Source organism: Mastomys coucha, unplaced genomic scaffold, assembly GCF_008632895.1.
Source record: "Mastomys coucha isolate ucsf_1 unplaced genomic scaffold, UCSF_Mcou_1 pScaffold23, whole genome shotgun sequence".
In the NCBI taxonomy this organism is placed as follows: domain Eukaryota; kingdom Metazoa; phylum Chordata; class Mammalia; order Rodentia; family Muridae; genus Mastomys; species Mastomys coucha.
In genome coordinates, this window is record NW_022196906.1 from 98,089,161 (window position 1) to 98,112,986 (window position 23,826).

The 23,826-nt window shown below is 44.2% G+C and overlaps 1 long non-coding RNA gene and 3 other non-coding genes across 5 annotated transcripts; 3 read left to right on the top strand and 1 right to left on the bottom strand.

The window, feature by feature from the left end:
* Positions 1–4,659: 4,659 nt before the first annotated feature.
* Positions 4,660–15,502, top strand: LOC116072822. Of its 2 annotated transcripts, XR_004111561.1 has the most exons (3): positions 4,660–4,815; positions 12,113–12,262; positions 14,843–15,502. It is a non-coding gene; the product is annotated as an uncharacterized LOC116072822 (long non-coding RNA). The 2 variants fall into 2 exon arrangements; XR_004111560.1 differs by lacking the exons at positions 4,660–4,815; positions 12,113–12,262 and adding an exon at positions 13,535–13,826.
* Positions 5,632–5,703, top strand: Trnac-gca. The gene has a single exon. It is a non-coding gene; the product is annotated as a tRNA-Cys (tRNA).
* On the top strand, positions 9,194–9,265 carry Trnac-gca. Its single transcript has one exon. It is a non-coding gene; the product is annotated as a tRNA-Cys (tRNA).
* Positions 13,228–13,299, bottom strand: Trnae-uuc. The gene has a single exon. It is a non-coding gene; the product is annotated as a tRNA-Glu (tRNA).
* Positions 15,503–23,826: the final 8,324 nt, after the last annotated feature.

A 23,826-nucleotide genomic window follows, 5' to 3' on the forward strand; every position in this document is an offset into this window, starting at 1 on the left:
GCATGAAGTATGCCTAAACTAGTACTGTGCATGAATTCCTCTGTTCCACACTGTCTCAGGCCCCAGTTGGGAAGACTGAAGGTTGGGGTGACTTGAAAGCTGGGGTTCCAGCTGCTCATATATCTTCTTGTTGGATCTGACTTAGAACTGTTGGCAGGAGGACTTTCTGAGAGACTGGAGATGACAGTGAAGCCTGCAGCCCTGCATGCACCTTTTCATGGTATGGTGCCTGGAATCTACGAGTAGGAATTCCAACAGAAATAAGGGTTCCTTTCTGACCTAGACATAGAAACCCCATATTATTAATTCTGTCATATTTTATTGGTGTAGAAGTACCAACCTGGGCTGGGTACATGGTTCAGTTGGTGGAGTGCCTGTCTAGCACACATAAATCCCTGACCTTAATCTCCAAGCACTGTGTAACTCTGAAATGGTGGCACATGTTTATAATCCCAGAACTTTGTGGGAGGAGCCAGGAAGTTCAAGGTACTATTTAGTCAAATAATGAGTTCTAGGCCAGCCTGGGATAGATGAGATCCTGTTGTAAACAAAATACTAAACAAACAAAACCATGAAAAACTCAGTTAAGAAGGACTGTCTTAATAGAAGGGAAGAGTCTTTTGACCATTGAGGTTATAATTTTTTTCCAGCTTTGAAATATAATTGACAATTGTATCTAAGGTGCATGTCTTAGTTAGGGTTTTATTGCTGTAAAGAGACAACATGACCATGGCAACTCTAATAAAGAAAAACGTTTAATTGGGCTGGTTTACAGATTTGGAGGTTTATTCCATTTCATCACAGTGGGAAGCATGGCAGTGTGCAGGCAGACACGGTGCTGGAGAAGGAGCCAAGAGTTCTACATCTCGATCCATGAGCAGCAGAAAGAGACAGTGTGCTACGCTAGGCGTAGCTTGAGCATAGGAGACCTCTAAGCTCAAAGCCACGTATTTCCTCCAACCAGGCCATACCTCCAATAGTACCACACCCTGGAGTCAGGCATTCAAAACCATGACTCTGTGGGGACCATACCTGTTCAAACTACAATGTACAATTTGATATATATGCATGTATATGCATATATGTATGTATATTAAAATGATTACCATAATCAAGTTATTTAATACATCTATCACCTTACATAATTGCAATGTATGCATATCTGTGTGACTGTGTATATGTGTGTGTGTCTGTGTGTCTTATGTGTGTGTGCATTCGTGTGACTGTGTGCATGTATGTGGTGAGGACACTTGGCCTCTGCTATGTTAGCAAATCTTTAGTACACAATACAGCATTATTTATAATGCTGAACATACTGTCCATTAGATGCCCAGGACCAGTTTATTATGGAATTGACATCATATACTCTGACGAGCATCTCCCCCATTTCCTCCACACCTCAGCCTTTTTTGTAAGCGAGGTAGTACGGTACTTCAAATTTTCTTTCCAATGTCTTACACTTAGTGTAATGCCCTCAAGTTTCATCTATGTTGTTGCAAATAGCAGAATTGCCTTATTTTTATAGCTGAGCAATCTTCCACTGTGTATGCAAGCTTGTATTCCTCTTCCTACCCCTTACCTGTTGATGGGTGGGGAGAGTTGTTCCTGTGTCCTGGTTATTTATGAATGATGTTGCAATGACCAGGGGGTACAGAGATGGCCAAGATGCAAATTTCCTTTCATAATAGAAGTAAGATTTCTGGATCATGCAATAGTTCTCTCTGCAGACTTTTGAGGAACTCACTGTTTTCTACAACAGTTCCAGCATTGTACAGTTCTACCAACAGTGCACAGGCATGCTTGGAATCTGTAGCCTTATTCACATGTAATTTTGTTTTTAGCTTACATTTCCCATACTACCTTATGTTGAACATTTGTGTGTGTGTGTGTGTGTGTGTGTGTGTGTGTTTAATAGGGGCTTTTATGATTATACATACTTAATTTAATCCACAATAGTTATGAATTAAAAAGAACTTTTAATAGGATTATAACTCCTCCTATCAGATATAGGTTTGAGAACTTTCATTCTGTAGTTTTTTTTTTCTTCATTATATCCATTGTTTCCTTGCTGTGCAGAAGTTCCATATAAAACACTTTAAAGGGAACTGACAACATCAAGATGATTCAGTTCCACCAACACTGTGGTTGATCAGATTTTGAGTAACAACCACAATTTCCCCTACATTCCTGCAAAGATTGTTGTGCTGTGCCTCTCTCGTAGCTCTGATCCTTTAGGATTTGAAACTCAGAACAGACTGGCCTGTATTTCATTTAATTAGGACACATATTACTTTTGCCTTTTGCCTGTATATTTGACACTGAGATCAGATTCATATGTGTGATGTCACCATGGCAGAGAATATAGAAAATGTTCTGATGTTCACTGAATATATGAATACATAAATGTATCTGTATATGCATATACATACATCTATATCTATATCTATATCTATATCTATATCATCTATATCTATATCTATATCTATATCTATATCTATATCTATATCTATATCTATATCTATACACATATATGCAGCACCACACATATCCAGAACGAAGTTAACAAAATCCCAGGGCTTCCCATGGCCCACTCGAGTTGAACCAAAATGATGGTTCATGTTGAACGATCACACTGTGGCTACTGTGAAGGTTTCTAAGATGACTTGGGCTCTATGTATATATGTTTGCTAGCTGTATGGCCTCTGCAAAGTTATTTAACTTCATTTTGCTTTGATTTCATCACTTGTAAAAATAAAGGTGAAAATAGCTCCTCTTACATTGTTTATTTTGAAGACTAAATAAATTAACATTTTTAAAGCATTAAGAGAGGCATTTACTGCAAGGTGAAAATGCAGCACACGTTTAACATAATTTTTAATGTATTCCAATAGTTATGCATTTATTTCTATGTGCAATAGAAGAAAATACAGTTGGCATGCTTTCAAGGACATTTTTGATTAATATGAGGCTAACTTAAAAAAATCCAGTGGGTTGGTTTCATAACAAGTATTAAGTAAACACTAGTGGGGTAGGTCACAGAGGCTCTAGGAAAGCCAACTGTGAGACAACCAGGGGCTGATGCAACCTCAGAGCTCTCTGATAGACAATAGAACAGCTTGAGACCACACAAGCGGTAAATAGAAATAAATAAATAAATAAATAAATAAATAAATAAATAAATACCATCTCAAACCAGTTAGGGTCAACATTGGCCAACCAGATGCTAATCTTTTGCTTCAGTGTAATGAAGTTTCTGTATCATTAGCATTACAAATTACCTCTTCTTGTAATCATCTGATGGCACGGCACATCCAGGAAGCCCCAATAATGACAGAAACGTTTCTGGAGAAAAATCCTGGTTGATTCTTGGAATTCTCTACCTCTTCCCTGTTGCTCTTATCTGCTGGAGTTTGTCTGGGAAGAGCCTAGACTTCCAGGGGGCTGGGCGGTGAGACCTTTGTTTGAGAAACTGGAGCTCCCTGCCTTGGGTGTGTACTTTTAGGCTGTAAATAAACTCCCCTTACTTTTTCTTATCACTGGATTCTCCTTTGGATGGTGACTAGAACCCTGAAGCAGTGGATAAGGTAAGGTCTCTGTCTAGAGCCTCTCTTTCTGAGACATCCCTAGCCATTAGTACTAGCCACATTAGTACAGGGGACATGTTGTGGAAATAGTAAAAATTATGACAGGGAAGAGTGAGTGATCAGGTTTGGGAAATACAGGGGATGACTGTGTGTGCTATTTAGGAGGATAATGGATAATGGATCCACTTCTCTGAAGGGTTTCCTGAGATGCAGGTGTTTACTCCTAAAATCTGGGAAATCCCCTAGAAAACCAGGATGATTGGTGAGCACAATCCAAAGTCCATCCAAGGCAATTCTTTTTTTTTTTTTTTCTTTCTTTTTTTTTTTTTTTTTTCAAAGAGGCTACACCAGAACCAGGACCAGCTATCAAACACACAGGGACAGGACATTCACTTGGTTTTTATTTTAATGCCCATAGTGAATGTGTCTTTTCCTCACTGGATGGGGTCTGACCTTTCAGTCTCTCACAGTTGACTAGTTGAAAAAGAATTGATAAAAAAGAAAGGAAGGGAAAGAGGAAGGGGTTGCTGTCCAAGGTCATCAGGTTCTGAGGATGCGGCTGGACCTTTGTGTAAACAAAGGTTTACCAGGTTGGGGAGATCCAAAGGTTTGCATGAAGGTCTTTCAAAGGTAAGGGAGGCAGATAGAACAAAAACGGATAGAATAAACTTTTCGGGCTGGAGAGATGGTTCAGTGTTTAAGAGCACTGACTGCTCTTCCAAAGGTCCTGAGTTCAATTCCCAGCAACTACATGGTGACTCACAACCATCTGTAATGGGATCCGATGCCCTCTTCTGGTGGGTGTCTGATGACAGCTACGGTGTACTCATATGCATAAAACATGCAAATAAATCTTAAAAAAAAAAAAAGAAGAAGAAACGTCTCACATCGCCATGTGAACAGTCTTTGGCATACACTGCCTCTGCCACACTCCGTCACGCCTGGCCTTCCATTACAGACCAAACATCTCTAAAATCATCAGATAAGATACATCTTTCTTCCTTTAAGCTGTGTTTGTCACAGGGTCCATTTTGTCACAATGGTCCAAAGTAACCATTTCCAGGGTGAGGCAGGGCATTCAAGAACAGGATGGTATCTCTCCCCACGGCCAAGATCCTGATCACCACCCACAGCCTTCATACTGACTGACCACGCCCCAAACTAAGATACCTAGAAAGACCTGAACGATATGTGTGGTCTGGGAAACTGTCAGGAGAAATACTTCCAATAGGTGTGTGCATCAGATTTGCATAGGATGCTCCTGTGCGTGTTCCTGGGGGAGGTCATGAAGCACGGTCTGCTGGCATCGTGGGCACATTGGGAAGTTAAGAAGAAGCTTTGGCATCGGGACTGGGGTCTATAGTGTAGGGGTGTAGTTACACTGGGGTGTAGTTAGCGACTTATGAGCCTCTAGCATCCATTTCTGTTTCTTAAATCAAATGACCTTCCAGAGTAGACAATATTGCAAGTTCAGGTGAGTTATGTTTTATATATAACCTAATATTTATGTTACATAAGAGTGCCATGGACCATCTGTTTTCAGTGGTCAGAAATCAACTTAGAGTTATGGCTCTGGACAGCTGTCTCTCGCCAATCGTTATTGGGACCCCCCCTCCCCTCCCCAAGTCAATTGAATGCTGCAATTATCTCTCATGTGCCAACTTGGAGCTGTGCTCTCTGAGGCCGTGGAGAGCAATGAGGATCCATGTAAGTAGGAGCTGAGACGGTCATGATGGAAATCCAATTACTAATATTTATATCAGCGTTCTGAGTTGTGGCAAAACTGGTGATTTTTTTCCTTGGAAGTGAGATTTGCTTTATATGAAACTCACTAGGCAGGAACAAAGCGTTGAATGCTGGCCAGTCGGAAGGAGATTTTCTTGGCCCTGTGAACTTAGTTCTTCAGATCCCTGTCTTGTTTCATTGTAAATCTCCTTTAGAACTTCTAATGCCCAGGCTCCTTCCAGGCAGCACTCCTAATTATAGCTCCCCTGAGTCACCAGAATGTGGAGAGACAGATACACTATAAAAACAGATCCATCTCACTGGGGGTATAGCTCAGGGGTAGAGCATTTGACTGCAGATCAAGAGGTCCCTGGTTCAAATCCAGGTGCCCCCTGTGCATTCTTGTTTTTTTGCTTTAGAGTGTGGATTGAGTTTGGATTTTATTATGATCTGTGCTTCATGGCTGACTGAATCATAACAACCTCCCTGGAGTTCTTTGGACATTACAAGTACCAGTCTAGACTCTTTACTTTCACTGTCCCCTGCCTTTCTTCCAGCAGTTTTACCAGTGTGAATACTGCATGGATTTCTTTCATGCAGATTGAGAATCAGCAACATGCAAAAGTCAGAAGCTACGAAGGGCAAGCCAGGATTTGAACTCAGAGCATGCCTTCAATGACCTCACTATACCACTTCATTCTGATGGAAAACTCTGTGTCAGGCATACACAGACATAATCTCAACCCTTGGGAAGTAGCAATGGGAAGGTCGGGAGTTCTAGGCCAGCTTTGGCTTTATAATGAGTTTGAGGTCACTCTGGACTATGTGATTCCCTATCTTAAGAACCAAACAACTTTGTGATAAAATCCTTTCATGGGAGATTTCCAAGGTCCCTTGGAAACCACATGGTGGCCTCAAGGAAATCCAAGAAATGTAGTGACTATGCCTTGAGAGAAGTCAAGAAAGAAATCCAGAGGATGTAGGTTAGTGACAGAGCGTGTGTGGGGTTGTGTGCTCCAACTTAGTAAATCAGAGACAGACAGACAGACAGACAGACAGACAGAGACAGAATCAGAGACAGAGAGACAGAGAGAGAGCTAGAGAGAGGGGGACATTCGAGAGAGAGGTGGGGGTACTAAATGGGTTAGACATGGCTATCTGCAGAGTACTGTTGGAGTGAAATCTAAACTGGCCTGAAGTTAAGGAACTTTCCACACCAGCAGTTCTCAACCTGTGGGTCATGACCCCTGAGGGTTGAGGGACCCCTTCAGAGGGGTCCCCGAAGACTACTGGAAAACACAGATATTTGCATTATGATTTATAACCGTAGCAAAATTACAGTTATGAAGTAGAGACAAGAATAATGTTATGGTTGGAGTAAGCATACCATGAGGAGCTGTAGTAAAGGGTGAGCCCCACTAGTTTCATACTCTAAAGCTTGACAGATGTCTGTCACCTTCCATCCACCTATCTTCAGGAGTCATTACTCTTCCCTTGTCTGCCTTCATTTAGTACCTAGACACCATGCTGGGGATCAGGCGGGTGCACTGCATAGGCATGGCTGTGTCTTTGAGTCAGTTTTGGAAACTCCAGTCTGGCAGGAACGAGTGTGTTCTAAAGAGACACTTGTTCCCTGCCTTTGACTATCGGACTATTGAAAACATGAACTGGAAGACATTAGAATTTCCCCAGGGATTTCCTACTGTGGGAAAAAAACGCATGACACTCTGTAGGCAGCAAGAGGAGGAACTTGTCACCTGGAGCAAGATTTACATTAGTCAGATGACCTTGCTGGAGAGACTTGGGGTTGCAGCAATGGCAGGCAGGGGACCACGCCTTAGCTGGGCTGCTCAGTTGTGCATACGCCTTGCTTTTTAGCCAAACCCTCTCTTCAAGTCAGGCCCCAGAAGACGGACTTGGAAGGGGTCGGGGTGGGGGGCGGTGCTACAGGATCTCTTAGTCTCTCTTCCATTGTGGTCCGTACTGGATAGATCTCCCTTTTCTGATTTTTACTATTAATTTGGCTTTTTTTTTCCATTGGCTTAGGGTGGATGGGTAGCCAAACTTGGCTTTGTTGGGGCAGAGGCTGTTTGGTAACGAGTTGAATGTCATTATATTATGTACATTAGTACAGTGAACTGTACTAAGCATGACCCTGGAGGTGAGACTTAGTTCCTGTTTTCCACTCTCAATAGGAACACAAGCATGAACCATCGGAGGCAGTGTGTAAGCTGTGCTGGATGTGCAGGGTTTAGCAGAGTCAAGAGGGTGACTCTTGATTACTTCCGTCTAGAGGAGAGATTAGAGGAGGCTTCAGAGAGGAGCTCATGGCCAGTCAGTTTCAGAGAATAAAATCCCACAGATGGAGCATGGAATGGAGGTAGATGGTGGAGAAGGTGCTGTAGGCAGTTCTAGGCAAAGGCGACAGGAGTGGGCCTGAAGGAGCGGGAGCCAGGTCATTGCGTAGAGTGAGATGTGGGGAATGAGAAGTTGAAGAAAGTAGAGGTCAAGAGTGAAGACCATTGCTCGTTGGTTTAGGATTTTATTGAGAAGGCATTTGCAAGGGGCATGTAAACAGACTTAGTTTTCTGATAGGCCCTGGGGATTGCAGCGTGGATGGAGGCGGGGACAGGGAAAAAGGGCGGTGACTGATGGGGGCAACCTGAAACCAATAGCACTTAGTGATTCATTTGAGCTGGGAAAAGGAGATGGGCGTGGCCCAGGATTGCATGAAGTATTTGACCTAGATGGTGACCGTCAGCAAGCAAAGTAGGGAGGAGGAAGGTTGTCAGGTGGGTGGGGAGGAGGAAGGTTGTCAAATGGGTGGGTCTGCAGGTCCTGAGCTTACGCTAGAATTCCAGCCCCATAACCAACTAGTTATGGGACCTTGGACTAGATACTTCAACTATATTACGCATCCATTTCCTACTTGCAAAACAAACACATTGTCACTAACATTTATTTTATTTTATTTTATTTTGATCGGGGAGGAGATATTCAGTACAGTGTGGGGCACCGTGCAAATGCCCACTGGGCTTGAGCCTTGAGCTAATGTCACAAAAGAGCAAACTGCTTGGAGACGTAAGACAGGGAGATCACGAATTTAATTTGGGGCATAATGGTTTTGAAATCTAAGGTCCCCTTTGGGCATCAGGGTAGAGGAGGAAGTGGGTGCTTGAGGCCTTCAGAAAGCCTTTGATGCTAAGCCCCAGCTTTTTGCTATTTATTCCCTGGTCCTACAGTAGCTGACAGGCCTTGTCAGGGCAAGTTTGTTACAGTGATGGGCGCTTCCTGATTTTTTTTTTTTGGCTCAATTTTAGCCAGGCACCGGATTGAGAATTTTTAGATTGGAACCTGAGGGAATAGGACTGGGGTGAACTGTGAACTTTGAACTGTGAACTTTGAACTACCTTTCTCTGCTTTGACTTTGTTTCTTTGCTTTGCTTTAACTCTGAAACAGAACTGATGTCCCTACACGGAAATCTGATGAAAACACGAACGACACATGTGCATGTGCTCTATTTGTCTCTAATTAGAGTCCACCACGGCTTCTGAAGTCCATTTGTAGGCAGACACCGAGTCGGGAGCCTTTCCTAGGCCCTTCTCATTGGTGGCCGCCACTCTGATTAGAAAACTGATTTACCAGGAGATGAGCGTGAGGTTGATGATGCGAAGATTGTTAGACTGAGGGGACAGGCCAAGCTTTAGGTGGCAGGAAGAAAATAAATATTTAAGCTCTGGGAAAAGCAGGAGGCAGTGTGGTGAGAAGGTAATTAAGAGTGGTTTTTAATCTTAGAGGAATCTCAAACATGAGAGTAATTTATAAGGTGTGATGTAGGTCATAAACGCAGAAGAAATATTTACATGAGGCCTGTGTCAGTCATGGGGGTATAGCTCAGTGGTAGAGCATTTGACTGCAGATCAAGAGGTCCCTGGTTCAAATCCAGGTGCCCCCTGTGCTAAGCTTTTGTTTCAGTTGGCAAGTTCATGCTCCTCCAGGATATAGCAAACACTTGTCTAGAGCTCCAAACTGACAGAAGCATTTTCTCCAGGGTTCATGCAAATATCTTGGCTCATTGATTCCCTGCACAGAGCTACAGGCCCATTGGCTCATAAACCAATCCTTTTTCTAACACCAGAACTCAAGCATACTCACATATAATGAGACTACACACATACTTTGTGTACATACACATACACATACAAACACACACATACGCACTCATACACACACAAATGCACACATACATACATAGACACACATATACACACAGACATACACAGACACACACACATATACACACGGACATACAGACACACACATGCACATAGACATGCACACCCCTTATGTGTACCTCTAGTTTTTCTTTTCTGTAGGGGTCAATCTAATTAACCATACCCTTTGCAACTCCTTTTCTTTAAGCTTAAAATAACTTTTAATCCTGCAAAAAAGAGTTGTAAAGATAGTATAGAGACGTTCCTGCCTTTCATCTTGCCAACTTCCTGCCTCTGCCTCCTGACTTCTAGCACCACGGGTATGTATAGCCCAGGTTGGACTTGAACTTACTGCTTCCTGCCTCTGCCTCCTGACTTCTGAAATCACAGGTATGTACCATATATGTATGTGAGACAGGGTCTTAGTGTGTAGCTCTTGCCTGACCTGTAACTCAATATGTAGATCAGGTTGACCTCAGCCTCCCAGGTGCTAAAATTAAAGGCAAGAACCACCATGTCTGGTTTAAATTCTTTAAAAAAAAGTTAATGACTTAATTAATTAATTGAATAATTAAATACGTGTGCATGAACCTGTGGTATGTGTCATGTGCACATAGCATTGAACCCAAAAAGTATGGCTGAAAGGGAAGGCTGAGTGAGTTCAAGGGTATATTTCTGAGCTGGGCATCACATGGAAGCTAGAGTGAGGATGGCTTGATCTCAAACTTATTTGTCAAGATGTAAGAAAGACTGTACCCCAGGACCATCTGTTCTGAGGACAAGAATGCACCTCTCATCCACTGCAGCTCTTCCCCATGGCCAAGGAACTCAACTTGTGGGTCCTGCCACATGCACACACGCACACATACATGCTCACACGCACACACACGCATGCACACATACATGCACACATGCACATGCACACACGCGCGTGCACGCGCACACACGCACACACGCGCGTGCACGCGCGCGCACACACACACACACACACACACGTGGCGGTCAGAGGATGACTTGCAGGGGTCAGTTCTCTCCTTTTATGTCGTGGCTCCCACGGATTGACCTCAGGCTGCCAGGCTTGGCAGCAGGTGACTATCACCTGAGCCCCCATAGGCACGTTTGACCTGTGAGAACAAAACTCAGACATCAAAACTAACACAATGTTAAAGAGTAATTTTCTTCAGATTAATGTATGTATCAATTTCATTACATATTGCAAAAAAATTAAAAATGTATGTTTTGTGTGTGAGTGTGTCTCTCTGTGTGTATGTATGTATGCGTGTGTCTCTGTGTGTATGTATGTGTGTTTGTGTGTCTGTGTCTCTCTCTGTGTGTCTGTCTCTATCCCCTTCTGTGTGTGTATGTCTGTCTCCCCCCGACTCCATAGGCACAGGTCAAACGTGCCTATGGGGGCTCAGGTGATAGTCACCTGCTGCCAAGCCTGGCAGCCTGAGGTCAATCCGTGGGAGCCACGACATAAAAGGAGAGAACTGACCCCTGCAAGTCATCCTCTGACCGCCACGTGTGTGTGTGTGTGTGTGTGCGCGTGTGCGCGCTCATCTGGCATATTATTTGCAAGTGTGGAGGCAGCCGATAACTTCAGGTGCCATCCTTAGGAAGGCCATCCATCTTCTCTGAGACAGAGCCCCCGATTGGTCCAGAGCACAGCTATTAGGCTAGATTGGCTGACAGGAAGCACTTGGGATCCTCATGTCTGTCTACCCAGCACTGGGATTACAAGTACTTAACCACACTTGACATCTTTATTTGGGTCCTGGGGGGTCAAACTCAGGTCATCACGCTTGCAAGAGAAGCACTTTGTTGACAGACCCATCCTCCCTTGAAACATGTCAGTAATGAGCCTGTATGCTGTTTGTCATATGAAGAATCAAACGGCATGTAAGGAGAGCAAGTCAACAGGCACGTAAGGAGAGCATGCTGGCCACTTCAGTCTGAGCTAACTCTCCTATGGAACTGTAACTAGACCTGTCTGATTGAGCTGGGTCAGAGCTATCACTCACTCATGCCTGTGTAGGGAAGGATGGGGGCGCATGGAGATTTCTCCTGGTTTCTATTTGATGGTTCCTTGAAGGCTCCTATATCACAGGGGTCCCTAGAGGACAAAAAAAATCAAAAGGCTCTTGATTATATTCCACTTTAGGAGAAAAGGAATGGCACCCCGGCTTTCATTAAGCAGTACGCAGGCGGGTCTCATCTTTCTTTGAACAGAAATGATAAGTCACACTCATTATGTGGCCCTTGATAGATTTTGTTTCACTCTAGGGCAAATTGGGTTTTGAAAGGACGGTCCCTTTCTCATTGTAATGCAATTAGGGAGACTTCTGAAGGCTTTGTTCCAGCTCTGGGCAATGGTTTCAGGCCAGTTAGCTAACTAACTGAGCTCTGGTTTCTTTTATATGTGTGTTAGGGGTAGCAATGGTTCCTTCATTACTAAGCTCGGTGTCAATTGAGTGTACAGTGTATAGTAATTACCCTATAAGTGACAGCAATTCTGTCTTTTATTCTCTCTGTCTCTCTCTGTATGAGTAAATGAAATTTTTGCTCGATACTTTGCTTGTTTTATATAGAACCTTAGCATCGACATCGAAGCTCCAGACAACTCATGCTGGTGCACTTGAGCGGTGGGGGAGTCCATTAACATACAGGTCAACGCTGATCTGCATTCTTCCTCAGACCCCTGGAGGCACAAGTTTCAGCTCCCTCCAGGTGGGCTAAAGGTAAAATGTGAGCTGGACTTTCCACTCTCAGAAGCCTCTCGGGAGAATCTGTCCATAGTGTCTGTTTCCATCTTCTTTGGCTCATTGCCCTTTCTTCTGTCGTCTTTAAAGCCAGCAGCAGAGCGTCATCAGATCTCTCTGTCACAGTCCCTTCTCTGCCTCCACTGTGTGAGCAAGTGGAGATAAAAGGGGATGGTGAAGACCTTGTGTAGGGCTGGAATGTGAGGCAAGTGGGCGGGGAAAGCAGGGGGTCACGTGTTGAATAAGGGGACGCTTTTCCACCAACCAGGAATCTCTCAGCCATGCCCTTAATCCTCACAATGACTGTTTGCCAAAGTAAAACCAAATATACCGAAAACTTGCCCTTCCTCAGGCAGGTTAATAAGGGCTGCCAGCAGGATTTTAAGGCAGACAGCCACCCTCGGAGCAGAAGCTGAAAGCAAACCTTGCTGCTGAACACGTGATTGGCTGCCACCGGCATAGCCTGCCTTCAATCCCGGAAGAGTTTTTTACTGGGTGGCACAGGCTTGTAAATCCAGCCATTCCGGAATCTGAGGCCGGAGGATGGTGAATTAAGGCTTGCTCGTGTTACAGCGTTCAAAGCCAGCCTGGGCAACTTAATGAGACACTGTCTCAACAAAAAAACATTAAAGAAAGCCAGGATGAGGGTCCGTGTGGGAGTGCTTACCCAGGAAGTGTGGGGCCCTGGGTTCAATCCCAAGCGCTACAAATACTAATACATATGCAGTACAAAAAGCACTACAAGTGAATAATAATACATTACAATAATAAAGTGGATCTTGCAAGAGAACACTGAATCTTTTTGGCTGTTGTGTTCTTGTGGACCACGGTGGTACTCGCCTTTGCCTTTCAAGTATTTCCTTTAAAGCTCATCTAAAGAGCTTATACATATACCACTTGGATAAATAACTCACATCTTTAGCACCCAGCTAAAGATTTCATTGTTCCCACACCGGGAGTCGAACCCGGGCCGCCTGGGTGAAAACCAGGAATCCTAACCGCTAGACCATGTGGGAACTGACGCTGAGAGTACCTTCTTGAAGAAGTCACTTGTGAAGCTGGGGCAGATAGCCTCAAATAGAGGAAACAGTGTAGGTGTACTTAGAGGTTAAAGAAACAGGGTGGTCTGGAGGGTGGGTAAAGGCGACTGAAGGCAGGGAAAGAGAAGTAGTTGCGGTCTGTGCTCCGGTTCAGTCAAATCTTACAGCTTTTCCTAGGGCGCATGCTCAGAGGACAGCGGCGTTAGCTGGCTCTGAGCGACGTTCTGGCCTCTGACGTTAGAAGGTCTGCGCAACCTAAGTGATCTCTGAAAGCCACATTAGGGCACCCATCACCACGGTGACCAATTTGCCAGAGGTGCTAACTGTGGCAAAGCTCTTGGGAGTGCGCTGCTTAGATAGAGGAGCCAGAAAACCGATGACAACAGTAGCTAAGCAGAAGCAGGTGAGCGAGCGCGCTCAGAGCAGGCACGGCTTTAGCTTTCACCGGAGTCCGGTGTGCATGCTAGACCTGAAAATGAACCTACGTCTCAACAACGATCGAAGTGCGTGTTCAGGTTGGACAAGAGCTAATACCGTGCATAACCGCTGACACGAAGAAAAGTTAGTTCTAGTAGCCACGATACTTACAGAAGTTTCCTTCTGTCTGCTAAACAATTCTTAAGAAATCAGGTTGGTCTGGTACCACCTCTTCATTTGCTTAAGCAAATAATTGAAACCAAACAAAACGTCTTCGAGACCTCATCTCTAGGCCTAATGAAGTGCACCACAATGGATTTTGAATAGTTGTTTGTGGGATGCTTCACCATTCGCGGACTCAGTGATTTAGTGGCTCTGTGTGATGCGAGGTCTTGTGTGATAAATCATGGCATAGAGCGTTATTAAATTGTCACACTCCCTTGTATCAGATGCTGTCGTTAGGCATATTTTGGGCACTGCAATTATCACACTGCAAAGGAGAGGGAGTTTGTGATAGCTTAGATGCCTACTCGGAGAAGCGTGCCCCCCCACTCCCCTCCCCCAGCTTCTGCGGGGCTGGTTTCTAAATCCCATATTACTTGGCTATGGCCGAATCAAGGAACGAATTCATAGGGGAGAAGGTGGTTAGGAGACTAATGTCTGCCACAGTCTGGTCAATTACCTGGAGCCAGTTAAAAATTAGTCTCTGGGCCCCAGTTAGAAAATCAGATTCTCTTGGGGAGATGCTTAGGAATTTTAGTTTTGAACAAGCTTCTCAGGCAATCATATAAACGAATCTTTGTGAATTAACCACTGTTTACCATCAGGCTCAAGTTTTGTTATTGGATGAAGGAGAGAACACATAGATTCACACATACATGAATCTTGCATCTGTAGAAGTGTCGGATCCAGAAATCTGGCTACTATTGTAGAAGGCTAGCTTTTAAGCAGAAGCGTCTTAGTATCTAATGATGCAGACGAAGCTGACTGGAGTAGCCAAAGATGAAATAGGTGTTAAGAAAATATAGGTAAATTTGAAAACATTCATCTTTCATGTGATACTAAGTATTTTTTTGTTTGTTTGTTTGTTTTCTACCATTAGCACCCCCACCCTCATCTACAGGATGCAACTAAAATTTGAAGCTGCGAGCCTGGGTTCCGTGAGAGATACGACGCAGTGTCACGAAATTGCCAGAAGGGAGCAGCAGAGAGCTACCAAATGGCTACGAGAGGCCTTGTGCGCCAAGGTTATCAACCAAGCAGCTACTTTGCAGCAAAGAGCTGGCTACCCGGGAGTGTTTGCAAAGAACACTTCTGCATAAGCATCTCTAAGCCAGGAAAGCTGAGGCAGAGGGCAGGTGGCTGTCTCTCAGGAGACAATGCCCTGCTAGTGGGCGAATAGAGGAACTATAGTTAGGGATCTAGCTGGCCCATCAGGAGCTGGGTCAGGGGTGAGGGCTAAGAGTGGGCTTATCAGGCAGCTCTGGGAGTCCCAGCTTCTTTCCAGGTAACTTTCAGGACGCAGTGTTGCAGTGGCTCATTGCTGTGGTAAGAGCAGGCGACAGTGGGCTTCCATCAGCGAACCATATAATCTAAAACCGAGTTATATTATGATTATGGAAAAGCCTCGAGCCCAATCTCTTATTGAGAAACCCTGTGGTGGTGAGATCTTCCAGCTCTTTTTGGAAAATGCCTTTGCATTTAAAAACGAACTTAAGGAACACAAGACAGTATGTGATTAAATACTGCAATTACAGTACAATCAATACTTGCCCCAGAAGTTTCTGTGAAAGGGGAGATCAATGAAGGCTTGAGTGGCCAAGGGAGGCTTCTTTAAGGAAGTGAAATTTGATCTGAGCCTTAATGGATGAGGATGATTCAGAAAGGCCAGGAAGACATGAGTGAGCCCAGTGGGTACCGTGTGTGTGTGTGTGTGTGTGTGTGTGTGTGTGTGTGTGTGTGTGTGCTGAAGGCTTGGCAGGAGGCTACTGTACCTGTGCATAATGTGTTGGGAAATAAAACCCACTTTTTGGCCATTAGTGAACTTTGCTTTCCCTGGATGGCTTCCCATATGTTCTGAAGAAGAACGCAGTCCACTTTCTTTAAGAATGGAGCGTGTCATTAACTTTGAAGAGCTAAATATGGATGCCACACACACAGGACACAGTGGCTCATGGTGAGGCAGTTTGCAGGGCACACACGCCCAATTTTTTCCCTTATGGCCAGGTAGGCCACTATAATCTTGACTCTGTGAACATGGTATGGTTTGCTTAGTTTCTGTCTGGATAAATACGAATATACCTAGATCTTTACGACGGTGATAAAAGGGTTAGCTGAGAATTCCGCAATGAGATCGAGGTCTGGGCACTTAGACAGCAGAGCACAGAAGTACATCTTCTCATTACTCATGGGTTGTAATCAGCTCTCATGAGCAGCCCAGTGGGGAGTTATGACTCAGCGTGTAGACTTTCTTCGTCTATCCTGTCTCTTTGGGCATGGTTGCTTTTTTGCTTTTTCTACATAATCACCTGTAGGCCTCCCCACTCCTCCATCCCTGCTCTCATGCTTATTTACACAATTGTCTAAAATATCACACCTTTTCAAGTAAGCTTTGTAAAAAGGCTTCCTATTTTCCCAAGACATTTGCAAAACATTAGCTTGTATTTGGGTTAAGACACAACAGAGCATGTCTGCCCAATGGTCCTATTTTAACTTTTTCTTGTTTTGTGTATGTGCATATGGGCATATGTGTGCATGTGTATGCATGAGCACCCACTTGTGTATACAGGTGCATGCGATGTGTGTGCATGCATGTGGAAGCCAGAGGATGGCCTTGGGTATCATTCTTCAGGAACTGCCCACCCCGTTTTGCTGGTCAATGAGCCCCAAGTATCTACCTGTCTCTGCCAACTCGGAATTTTTGTTACAAAGCCAGCCACCTTTTTTCTTTTTTCTTTCTTTCTTTCTTTCTTTTTTTTTTTAAAGTGAGTTCTGGGGATTGAACACAGGTCCTCGAGTTTACAAGCACTTTGCTGACTGAACCATCTCACATTTCTTTTTCCTTTCCTCCTCTTCTTCTTTTCCTTCCTCTTCCTTTGCTTCTCTCTTCCTCCCATCCCTTCTCCTTTTCCCTCATCTTCTTCCTCCTCTCCCTTCCTCTTATTATCAGAGCAACTTGAGAGCAAAATGCTTCTCCACTGGTCACAGATCTCTGCAGTGATGCTTGTCATGGGAATGGGAATGAGGTTGAAGGTGGAACCAGAAAGCATACATGTGCACGTGCATCACTGTGGGATGGAGTATGGGAATATGGGAGACATCAGAGACATCACAGAAATCCTGAGAAATCCTCTCCACTCTCAGAGGTGCTTTTACTGAGAGGCATGGCTGTAATGTTGGAATTTTTATCTTTCTCTCCCTCCCTCCTCCTCTTCCTAGGTGTTTTATGGCCACACTATTTCTCTCTCTGCTGTTGGATCAGAAGGGATGCTATAAATCCTATCTGTGGATCCTTTTGGCAGGTCAAATCACTTCCCATTTGGGACCCAAGAGCAAGCACGTTACTCATGGGGCAGTACCAGCATTGTACCGGGGAGGTTCTCAGATAACACCTCCACATTTCTTCCTGACAGCGTGAGTTTGCAGAGAGCTCAGAGGGAGCATTATTTAATTACCCAGAGTCTCCTAGTGGGCTATGCATTCTTGTAAGTAGGCATTTATTTCCCTTAGACATCTGTCAGTGTGTCAGGACACACATCCATAAAAATATTGGAGGAAGAGAAAAGAGAAATTACATCTAATTATCTGAAGCACCACAAAACAAGGGGAAGTTCAGATATGAAGAAATTAACTCCTTTCCAGTGCTTTCTGTCCTCAAATGCGAGTAGTTATGAGTTGTTATAAATCTGCAGTTGGTCACAGTTGAAGCCAGCTTTACTGAACACAGGCCAGCAAGTTTAATTGTCTTTAGAGGACTACAAATCATTTCTTCTGAATAGAACACGTCCTTGATTCTTAGCCACTGCATGTCTTCAAAGTGGTGTTGGCATTAGATGGTGTGGCTGTTTGGCCTTGCCCGATGTGTTAGGAGTAGGATTCTTGGGGCCATGATGGTTTTCTAGAACAATCTTGGTTTCTGTGGCAGAGGAGTTGTGCTGGGATACGGAGGTCCAAGGTCAACTAGTTCCATCTGAGGAGTGTTCAGCTGGCTGGTGATGACTGTTGACATCTGTATTTGTGCCCACTAGTTTGGTCTCTCTGACTGCACTGAGTTTCCCTGTTGACCCATTTCCAAGGTTCCCGGGGTGCTATTGGTGCCCCTGTGGTCTAGTGGGAGCAACCCTCTGAAGCTGCCTCTGTGAGACTCCTCTGATGGACTTTCAGGAGGCTTGCGAAGCTGTTGAGACCATCTGAGGGAGCAGGAGGCAGCTTTGCCGAGTTTTCAAAAGCCTTTCTCATCATCCAGTTTGATTTGAAGCTAAGAGCTCACCCCGGAACAGGGGCAAACCAAGACACATGCATTCCAGCGCTGACAGTCCCACCTGGATAGAGACTTTTGTCCTTTGGACCTTTACCTCACAACCTTTTTTACACACTGATGATGTCTGGTCTGAAATCTAAAGAGAACTTGAGGTTCATTTTACTGCCCTCTGGCTCTCTGTTCATCCCGCTATAGTCCGCCATTTGAGATGGGAGAGACTTAACTTTTTTACTTCCTCGGCACTGAAATTTCTTCTACCTGCGTGAAGAGAGCCTTATAGCGAGCCACCAAATACCCAAAGGTAATCTGCTGTGGTATCTCACTGAACATATGGTACTTGGATGTGATGCCACAGGGCATCATCTGGGGATTCCTAAGAGATGCAGTTTCAGGCTCTAGAGGGTTCTCCTGGATCTCAGGTGACTTCCATGCACATACAGATGTGGGAAGCACAGAGGTAGAGGGACATGTATGATTAGCTGACTTAGCTTTACTAAGTTGAGGAGTTAAAGAGATTTAGGAAATCCCCTTTCTCCTGAAAAAGCTTGCTTCTATAAGCCATTAAGTTGCTACAAAATCCCATTTTGGAGCCATGAAGCTGAGTATTAGCTGTTTTTCTTTTTGTATTCTTGGTACACCACTAGTCACTTGCTCAAGGGAAATAAATGTTTCAGATCGATCATGGCAAGTCCAATGCAAGGAAATAAGGGAAAGATGCTTACTCATGCAAAAATAACCTGTTTTACATTTGGGAAATTAAAAAGAGGAAACAGCGAGAGAAGAGACAAGGAGAATCCTAAAGTTCATGACTATACGACTTTGTCATATTTGAATTTTTTTTATTTACCTTTACCATGGCACTGAGCAGCTTGCAAGTAGGAAGCATAGCTTGTTGTTTTTTTTTTAATACAATCTCCAACATTTGATTTTACCAATAAAGCCTTGGGAACCAGATGCTGGGGTGAAAGAAAGCCTGCTAGCTCAGAGAGGGAGAGAAAGCCCCCTCACCTTCCTCCTTAGCCAACATCCCAAAAGGAAAAGCCAGCTCTCTTTCTGAAAAACCCCTTCAAACTGGATGTCCCTCCCTTCTACTTCCTGTGCATCTCTCTACCCGTCCTCCTCACCTCCTCCCTATGGTTTTTCCCCTCTGTTCACTCCCTGTCAACTGGTTGCTTGCTCTGTCTCTTGACTCATTGTTGGCTTCATTTAATCCTGCTTACAATAAACAGAAAGCTCTTGGATTAAAGGTGTGTGCTAGGGCTGAGCCACACCACAATTAGAAACAGATTTTTCTTCTAGTAAATAACACAATCTTGAGGTTCACAGTGTGATCAAATATTCTGCAACAATAGTTAATTGATTTGTATTGCTATGTCCCATCCTTCTTAAAGTGTGTTTAAAGATGTTCTAAAGCAGGACCATTTCACTGAAAAATTAGTTTTGAAAATGCTGTGAACCACATAACCCTCTGGCCTATATACACCATAGATATTGTCATGAAAGGGTTTCAAAATCCTACCAAGAAGTCCCTCTAGCTTGTCCAACACCATCTCATGTGCTGGTCTCTAGCACACCATAGGATGTACATCCTCTGCACATATTTTAGAACATCCTAACCTAGAATCAATCCCTTATACATGATCATCAAGTCTATCCATGGTGTCTCCAAGCTCCACCTGGTGGATCTTCCCTGATACAAATCAACTAGTGTTCTTTTCGTGGATCAGCTGAGGTGCCTTAGCTGTATCCAGCAACTGTTTTCTGCCAACTGGAACAACCAACTCAGACGGCACTATAGATTCACTTTCCTCTCATGTTACTAATTAGATCTCCTTCGTAGTGAGTTCTACTGGATGAGAAAGAAGCTGTCACCTCTCACTCACAGCCTAGCCTGGGCTTTCAGGCTAGATCCCTGAAATTCTGACCTACCAGTATGAGAGTTGGATAACTACCAGTGTAAATCTACTCACCAGGTTGGCAGTGGTCTCCCAGTGAGAGCTGTGAGAGGCAGAGACATGGTCTTGCAGATGAGAACATGTAGTCTGAGAGACTTGCCACAAGTCTTGGTGTAGTCTTGCGAATGTTTTTTTTAAGTCTGTGTGATAGTACATAGGTGAGGCACATGGATGCTCAGACAGATTGAAGTCTGGGAGCCTCTCTCTGTTGTGTGTTTTTTCTCTGCTCATGTGAATACTCAGGAAACAAGCTTCATTTTGTGGCAATGCATCTAGCTTAGAAGAGCTTGATGCATGTCCTATGGAAGAGATTATTGGTCTTGTCTATGTTCAAAGGAGTTGGGAGCTTCTGAAGGTGGTAGTGGGAATATTGATGGGGCCGAGGTAGAATAAGGTCAGTAGGCCAATGGATTGTCAGAGGCAGTAAGTTACATCCCCATGGTCATGCCATGACCTTGGCGCAGGTGAGTGTCTGCCCAGTTCTGGACTTGGCTTGTCCATGATCTGACCAACGATATGTTAGGAAATCTGCTGGGAGCTGAAGCTTGAATGTGTTCAAGATCTTCCCTTGAGTGGGCATCTGTACTCCTTTAGTCTTGACCCCGGAAGCTGGCAGGAACTCAATGACAGTTTAAAGTCAAACCCAGGTAACCTTCATCTTAAGTCAAGGTGCTCAGAAGCCCATCTCAGATCAGTTAAATTATAGTTGTAACAGGGCCCCAGACCTTCGTAGGTCCTGAGAGCTTAGCACAACTGACTCCATGATGGAAGTGAAATTCAGGCTGAAACACTCAGCACACAGACAGCACCACCTGCCAAAACCAGAACAAAGACCTAATCCATCAAAGTCCATACAGTTCTGGGAAAATCTCTAAATTTTCGGCTTCTGTGGTTCTGCTTCTGGCTAATTGTACTTGCTAAACTGAAGTATGTCAACCCAGAACATGGTTTTTGTGCTTCAAAGCTCACCTCAAGAAAGGCTAAAGGTTACCCTGGGAACCTGAGCACACAGTGTAGTCAGTGGCTATCTCATGAAGACTTTCTATTGGCTTAAACCATGTCTGAGTAGTCTCTGGTGGATAGGTCACAACACAGTCAACTTTCAGATCTGTGACTATGAGAGCAAGGGATCTCTGTAAGCCAGTTGAGAGCTTGGTTGTTAGGCAGCATCACTGGGCCAATAGCTGCATCACACACCAGGTTGAAGTTAAACAGGCTTCTCCAGTGTGTTATTTCCAGAGTCCTCAATCTGCTTAGCACACGGCAATTCTTGAAGCTGATCGGAGTGAACAGCATTTCCCACAGTACCCTAATGTTTTCAGAACACCGTATGATATCAAGGCAGGCAGATCTATAACTCATTCCTGGCCATGGGTCTCTCTACAGAGATAGTAATTAAACCTCCGCTTTCCCATCCCCCACAGTGCAGTGAAATTAGGGAAGTCCATCCTAAGCAGGGTTGCTCATAGGATGGGCTACAGACCAGATGGTTACTGGGTCAGAATGTTAGGAAGATAAATTGAGAATGAGAAGGTGTACATAACTATTAATCCATCTTCAGCAATTATTTCTTCTTTGGAGAATGGCTATAACAAAGGGCAGTATTGAAGAGGAGGGAGTCAAAGTCTGTCTGAGGTGGCAGAAACATATGCTGTGGGGACTATAAGAATGGGCATATGAGGCACTGGAGAGACGGCTCAACAGTACTCTTAAGTACCCATGTTGGGTGGCTTATAACCTCATATAACTCCAGCTTCAGGATAATTGATGTCCTCTTCTAGCCTCTGCCATATGCATATGTGCACACGCACGTGTGCGCGCACGTGAGCGCACACACACACACACACACACACAACTTAAAAACAAAAAGTGTTTACAAACAAAAGAGAGAGACTATGATATGATAAAGTCCTCCAGCAATCATAGTACCTGATATTTGTCTGTCTGAACTTCCTTTCTGGGTCTGTCTAGTGTGTCAGCTCTTATGAGGGAGCAATCTCTCCCTGTGAGAGCCTAGAACAGTGAGGCTGTCCCTACTTTCCACCTCAGTGCATCTGGGCTTGGATTTTCCTATCGCTGGATTGTCTCAGCCTGCCAGCCACCCAAGTAATGGCTCAGAGACCTTTTCTGTTATCTCCTGAATACCGGCACTTGCTTCTTTCTCCGTGTCTGGCAAATCTCCTGCCTCTGACTCCCAGATTTCCTAACTCGGTTGGAAGTCCCACCTATCCTCTCTTGCCTTGCTATAGGCCATCAGCTCTTTATTAAACCAATCATGTGAAGAAGAAGATGTTTACAAAACACTAAGACAGTTGATGCTTCATACAAGAAATTATCCCAACACTTTCCTTGCCGATGGGGAGATGAAACCCAGGTCCTAAGACAAGGGCACTATAGAGGCTGTTGGGTTCTGGACAGAGGTTTGGAAAACCTTTATTATTTGTCTAAGACCAGTTGATAGTCTATATGACAACCACTTATTATTGTCACTATAGTGTGAAAGCAGCCAGGGACAAACTTAGATAAACTAGTAAGACTATATTCACACCAACTTGAGTTATTGAGCCAGGTATGTTGGGCTTGGCCCCTTGGGCTATAGTTTGCTGCTCTCTGGCTAATGGTTGCTTTATTTCATTAAATATGTGTATGTGGAGGGGCATTTGTGTTGTGTGTATGTTTGTGTAAGTGTATGATATATGTAAATGTGGGCACACATGTGGCACAACATTCATGTGGAGGTCATAGTACATGTAGTACAACTGTTGGGAGTAGATTCTCTCTTTCCACTGTGAGGTTCAGGCATCTGACTGAGGTCATCAGGCTTGAATAGCAAGTGCCATTACCCAGTGAGCCATCTTGCCAGCATGTAGCTTTTTATATTAACGTACAGGGATGCTTTAAGCCACTGAAAGTGCACTTTAAAAATATTGTATGTTTCTGAGATATCCCCTCTACAAAGCCAGTCACCAACCTGTGACAAAAAGTACTAAATTTTCATATTCCTCATTTATGTCATATCTCTTCATCTTTGTCTTTCTTTATGGGCAAGACAAAAAGAAATCGATGCTACTGTTGGTAAATTGGACCCATAATAAATTTGCCTCTATTTTTCAGTGTCCTATGTTTTTTTCAATTTCTATAAAAGACAGTATGTTGAGGAAAATGAGTAAGTAAAATGAATTGCAGCAAATTAAATGTTATAACTTGTTTACTTGCAAAAACCAGTACATTAAAATTTCAAGGTCAGGGCTGGAGAGACAGCTCTGATAGTAAAGTGCTTGCAATGCAGGCATGATGATCTGAGGGTGGTCCTCAGATCCTATATAAAGTAAAAAACATCTGGGAACAGCAAGGCACATTTCTAATCTCAGTGGTGGGGCAGGGTCGGGGTCGGGGTCGGGGTCGGGGGCAGGGGCAGAGATAGAAAGGTGCCTGAGGCTCACTGGTGAGCAAGCCTAGCCTACTTGTTGAGCTCCAGGTCAATGAGACCTTGCTTTAAAAACCAAGGTAGATAGCAGCTGAGAAACAACAGCTGGGGTTGACTTCTGGCCTCTACCCCCCATCCCCCACCCCAGGTACCAGCATACACATGAATGTGCACACAGACCTGCCCAAATTTGTAAGGTCCCTGAAGCTGAGACCTAAGCCACT